Source organism: Xenopus tropicalis, chromosome 3 (assembly GCF_000004195.4).
Source record: "Xenopus tropicalis strain Nigerian chromosome 3, UCB_Xtro_10.0, whole genome shotgun sequence".
In the NCBI taxonomy this organism is placed as follows: domain Eukaryota; kingdom Metazoa; phylum Chordata; class Amphibia; order Anura; family Pipidae; genus Xenopus; species Xenopus tropicalis.
Window position 1 is genome coordinate 143,125,777 of NC_030679.2, and position 6,259 is coordinate 143,132,035.

The 6,259-nt window shown below is 41.8% G+C and overlaps 1 long non-coding RNA gene across 2 annotated transcripts; it reads left to right on the forward strand.

Annotated features, from left to right (window-relative positions):
- The first annotated feature begins 2,262 nt into the window (after nt 1-2,262).
- LOC116409831 lies at nt 2,263-5,738 on the forward strand. Of its 2 annotated transcripts, none has more exons than XR_004222112.1 (5): nt 2,263-2,413; nt 3,836-3,997; nt 4,194-4,297; nt 4,436-4,512; nt 5,015-5,738. It is a non-coding gene; the product is annotated as an uncharacterized LOC116409831 (long non-coding RNA). The 2 variants fall into 2 exon arrangements; XR_004222113.1 differs by lacking the exon at nt 5,015-5,738 and adding an exon at nt 4,844-4,869.
- Nucleotides 5,739-6,259: the final 521 nt, after the last annotated feature.

The following is a 6,259-nucleotide window of genomic DNA, read 5'->3' on the forward strand; positions in this document are numbered from 1 at the left end:
TTACCTCTATGAGAATTATGGCACCATTGTGACTGGATCCCACTTTCACACATCTGTGAGTTTCAGCCAACACCTAACTGATTAAGTTCAATGGAACCATTGTGATTGGATGCCTGTGACTGTACTACCCTCAAGGGCTTAAATGCCGGGGAATTCCCTACCACTTAGTTGAACTGAAGAAGCCACTCCGATGAGTGGTGAAAGAAAACTCAGAAAGTCCAATTGCTTTGGACTTAATTCTACTAGATACTGTATATCAGTGATCCCCAACCAGTGGTTCGTGAGCAGCATGTTGCTCCCCAACCTCTTGGATGTTGCTCCCAGGGGCCCAAAGTAGGTGCTTATTTTTGAATTTCTGGCTTGGAGGCAAGTTTTGGTTGCATAAAACCAAGTGTAAAGCCAAACAGAGCCTTCTATAGGCTGCCAGTCCACATAGGGGGAAACCAAATAGCCAATTATAGCTCTTATTTGCACTCCTAGGAACTTTTTCCATGCTTGTGTTGCTCCCCAACACTTTTTCCATTTGAATGTGGCTCATGGGTATAAAAGGTTGGGGATCCCTGCTGTATATAATGACCTGGATGAATGAGAATCTTCATACACATATGTTATCCCTAGCAGTAAGGAGTACTGGCCATAAAGGGTAATAAAGAGAGTTTCAATACTGATAGCAGAAGAATCTATGAGGGGAGGTCTGATGGGCACAGTCAAGAGGGAAAGGGATTTCTCAAAGCAGAAAGGAAGAGATGAAACCCTTTAGGCCCCTTTGGAGCGGAAGGAACATGGAGAAGCTCCATGTCAGGAAGCTGAGGAACATTCCTTCAGTAAGACAGAAAGAACTAGGCGAGGGCCTCTGATAACATGGCCAGGCTTGAAACAGCTACTGGCAAGCTACCTTATGAAGGAGCTGGCCTTTCACAAACTTTTATGCTAAGGGGGAATTTTAGTTTAATTTTTTATAATAAAATTATATCAAATAATAAAACCTGTACTTGATCCCAACTAAGCTATAATTAACCCTTATTGGGGGCAGAACAGCCCTATTGGGTTTATTTCATGGTTAAATGATTCCCTTTTCTCTGTAATAATAAAACAGTACCTGTACTTGATCCCAACTAAGATATAATTACCCCTTATTGGGGGCAGAACAGCCCTATTGGGTTTATTTCATGGTTAAATGATTCCCTTTTCTCTGTAATAATAAAACAGTAGCTGTACTTGATCCCAACTAAGATATAATTACCCCTTATTGGGGCAGAACAGCCCTATTGGGTTTATTTAATGGTTAAATGATTCCCTTTTCTCTGTAATAATAAAACAGTACCTGTACTTGATCCCAACTAAGATATAATTACCCCTTATTGGGGGCAGAACAGCCCTATTGGGTTTATTTCATGGTTAAATGATTCCCTTTTCTCTGTAATAATAAAACAGTACCTGTACTTGATCCCAACTAAGATATAATTACCCCTTATTGGGGGCAGAACAGCCCTATTGGGTTTATTTAATGGTTAAATGATTCCCTTTTCTCTGTAATAATAAAACAGTAGCTGTACTTGATCCCAACTAAGATATAATTACCCCTTATTGGGGCAGAACAGCCCTATTGGGTTTATTTAATGGTTAAATGATTCCCTTTTCTCTGTAATAATAAAACAGTACCTGTACTTGATCCCAACTAAGATATAATTACCCCTTATTGGGGGCAGAACAGCCCTATTGGGTTTATTTAATGGTTAAATGATTCCCTTTTCTCTGTAATAATAAAACAGTACCTGTACTTGATCCCAACTAAGATATAATTACCCCTTATTGGGGCAGAACAGCCCTATTGGGTTTATTTAATGTTTAAATGTTTAAACCCCACGTCCATAGCATTCTGTGCCGTACCTTTAACCGAAAGGACTTTTATGATAATAAGCACTTGATTGTATATGTGCTGACCCCTAGTGGCAAAAGATGGATACACTTCTATGCAAAGAAACACAAAGATAAGTACTAAAATGGACTTGAGCAAATAGATTCCAATGGTACCAGATTAATCGCAGAATGTCTGAAAAGTCTGAAAGTCACAAGAAGCCTATTCTCGAGGAAAGCTCATGCTTAATGTATATATTTATAAGTTTGCTCTGGTCCTATTTTCCCTGTGCCTAGGGGCCACCATTTTGGCTCCTGTTGCAAGCTGCAGTTAAATGGATGGCACCAACCTGATCGCACTAATATGACTTTATCAATTTCTTTCCATAGAGCTGTGCAGGAATAAAATTGATCCTGGCTTTCGGGAATATTATTCTGCCTCTCTCACTGGCGGCAGCCTGGTCTGCATATCGGACTGCGATGTTGATGCAAAAAGATTTTTAAATTGTTACAGCGGCAACTGTCAGATAACGAAATATATTGGGCCTCAGTGTCTGTGAGTATTTGTCATAGTTCCCTACCCAAGGTTTTTGCTTTATTCTCTCTATAAACCAATGAGCAGCCATTAAAAGGGTTTCTAGATAACATAGTAACATAGTAACATAGTAAGTTAGATTGAAATAAGACGTACGTCCATCACGTTCAACCATAATGCCTATATATAACCTGCCTAACTGCCAGTTGATCCCAAGGAAGGCGAAAACCACCTCTGAAGCCTCTCTAATTTGCCCAATTCCTTCCTGATCCCAAGATGGCAATCATAGTAACATAGTAACATAGTAAGTTAGGTTGAAATAAGACACACGTCCATCACGTTCAACCATAATGCCTATATATAACCTGCCTAACTGCCAGCTGATCCAGAGGAAGGCAAAAACCCCATCTGAAGCCTCTCTAATTTGCCCAATTCCTTCCTGATCCCAAGATGGCAATCGGACAAATCTCCCCTACCCCTGTATTCCCTCACTCACTAAACAGCCACCCAGCCCCTTCTTGTACCTATCTAATGTATCAGCCAGTACCACTTTTATATTATTATATGATCCTCTTATATATTTATACATAGTTATCATATCCCCCCTTAAGCGCCCCTTCCCCAGTGTAAACAGACCCAACTGGGCCAGTCTTTCCCCATAACTGAGACTTTCCATAATTTCACTAATGTCCGCCTACTGTATACAGATATTCTTTGGATTTCCTGCCCCAGAGAAAATGCCTTTTTTCTGCCCCTGGATGTTCCTGTGCACTAAAAAAAGGGGTAGGGGGTCAATATACAGCTGCAAAGACAAAGAAGTGACTAATTCAGCTTCCAACTAGATAGAACATATACAGTAGTTGGCCATGAAAGAAAACTAGCAGATGTATAAAGTTAGACTAAACAAGTTTGCCAATGAAACATGGAGCAATCTAGACATTTGGCACAGATGGGTCATTGTGTCCCACCATGATAAAATCACTAAATAGATCCCTTTTGCTTGTTTTGCCATGGAAACCAATGATGTGACCTTTCCTGTCATGAGTATCATGCCCAAAACAGAGTTTGCTCCATCTCTATGTTCTGATCCATACCAACTAGAAATTAATGGCTACCACTTTCCTGAATAGAACCAACATTTTCTTCGCCATTGAATCTTTGGAAATGCCAGTTTTGGTGCAGCCATTATGTTGGACTTGGGGCTATGCAAGGCTCTGATAGGCTGCTGTACTCATGTATCTGCAGCCTTGGTAGCCTCTCTCTGTAGCCAGGGTCAATGCTGAGACTTGGGACAGAAAACAGGGTTGGCATTTGTCGCCACAAGTTAACAGCTACTGTTAAATGATAGCTGCTAATTGGTTGCTATGGGTTACTAGAACACTCTTTATTACTTTACCCAATGCCTGTACATAACCAACATCTTTTTATATCTCTATTGAACAGCTGCCCTGAAACAGACATCTACTTATACACAACACACGACTGTCGAGGGAAGATTCCAAAAACTGCTGTGTATGGGGGTGTCGGAGCCGCCGTGGCTGCCCTAGTCATTATTATTGCCGTCATTGGGCTGTTTCTGTTTAGAGCCAGAAGACCAAAGAAACAGTATGTATTGCATGTCTTGCTTACTAAACTGCCCAATCAGCTAAATTCAACATATTTCGCCAATGAAAACATTTTGGGCCACTTTCCCCCGAAACTACGCAGTAAGAATGAAGTCAGGAACTGGCGAACAATGTAACAGCTCCATCTGTGATTGGATGTAGAGTGTGACTGATTATACCACATTCTGTTCCAATAGGGAGGCCTTTGCCAAGGATGATGATGATGATGATAAGTGGAGTGTGGGCAGTCAGGATCTGTGGAACATTAACAGTGGTTTCAATACAAATCAAGGAGAATATGGTAAGGGTAGAATGGAACTGTCACCCAGTGGTACCCTGACCAGAGGGGCAGACCCATAGCTACTTCTGTCTGTGTCACTGTGCCACCCTACAGTAGGAGGGGCAGACTCACAGCTTGCGTTTTTTTCTCTGTGTACAGAATATACCCAGTCAAACAGCAATCTTTCCATAAGTACCTTCAGGCCTTCGTTGGATAATGTAGACACATCAATCCGGGTATGTACAACATTGAGCATCCCAACCCTGTCCTAGTAGAGCTTCTTTCTCTCTTTATATTTCAGTATGGTCTTTCAGTCCTTTACCACCATTGAGTTCATCTTCTCTTTGAAAGCAGATCCATATTATCTTGTGTCTAGCTTAGAGACCTTCAGCTCTGGAGGTTATGCTCAACTTCATTTTCCATCATTCTCAGTTCTGTCCAAGCTGAACCTTAAGAAATACATCCATGATGCCTATCTTTCAAAGAGACAGTGCTCCAAGCTCTTTGATGGTTTAAAAACAAATGGCCCCTCTTTGTTGCCCTCAGATTAACACTTTTCCCGGCCAGGTGAAGATACAAAGACCAGTTATCTCCACTGATTGAATGACAAGCAAATCTTTCAAAGAAACAGTGCTTCAAACTCTTTCTAGGGCTGAAAGTTTCCCAGTTTCATGGTTTTTAAACAAATGGCCCCTCTTTGTTGCCCTCAGACTAACACTTTTCTGTTTCCCCGGCCAGGTGAAGATACAAAGACCAGTTATCTCCTCTGCTTGAATGTCAAGCAAATCCTGCTGACAGAAATGAAATGAGAACAATGCTATAATACTGAGACTTTCACAATGTTCAAAGGAGATCCCATGGGATCTGGGGCAATCTGTATTACAATCTGCCCTATTGGATACTGTTCTAGACCAACGTTTCAAGACTTCACCAGGGTGGTGGAGGTTGATGAGAAGATCATTTGCACTGAGAAAAACCTGCTTTTGTTCCAAGACTTTATTCTTCTTTATCCTGGACCCATAGTCAAGATACGAGTCCTCAAATTATGGTCCTGCTCTCTAAAATAGCTTTCCTTCTTCCTCCACACATTAGCAGTCCTTTACCCTTCTACTATGTCTTCCTGTTGGTCTGAGATGCCTGAGCCGAATAGAACAACAACTGTTCTTTATACTAGTCCCAGTCCCTGCCACCATCTTGCTTAGAATCTACCTTAACCTGGCCACTCCCCAATCATTATGCTTATCATGTGCTGTATATTTTCTGTAATCAAAATTGTTTTCCCTTGACGAATGAAGTGCTTTTATTTATTAATGTAATGTCTGATATACAGTATGTTCTTTAAATATGTGCTATTTAAGGCAATGTCCAGGATCAGCTCCACAGAATGGATGAAGGTTAGTTAATCTTGAGGTGCCCAGACGTTGGGTACTTTTGAGAGTTAAGATCCCCATACACGGGCCAATACTAGCTGCCGATATGGGTCCCTTAGACTGATTCGGCAGCTAATCGGCCCGTGTATGGGGCACTACTGACAGGCCTGCCCAACCGATATCTGGCCTGAAATTGGGCAGATATCAATCAGACAGGTTAAAAAATCTAGTTGGATCGGTGACCACATTGGCTCATTGATGCGGCCCCGGACCGACTTTGCCTATACCCATCGTTATAATTCGATCGTTTGGACCTAGGGGCAAATGATCGAATTAGCCTGGATTCTCCCGATATCGCCCACCCCGTAGGTGGGGGATATTGGGAGAAGATCCGCTCGCTTAGCGGATCTGAAGGTGTATGGGGACCTTTAGTCTGTTGGCCTGTGTATGGGCCCAAAATGATCAGATCTCTGATAGAAGTCTGAGCGTCCATTTCAAGATTCATCAGGAAACTAAAAAAGGGGGTAATCTTTAGGGCCTCTTAGGAGGGTAATGGTGCCAGGAAGACTTAATAAAGGAGATCTGAGGTGACCTGAGGTGAAGGAATCACCGA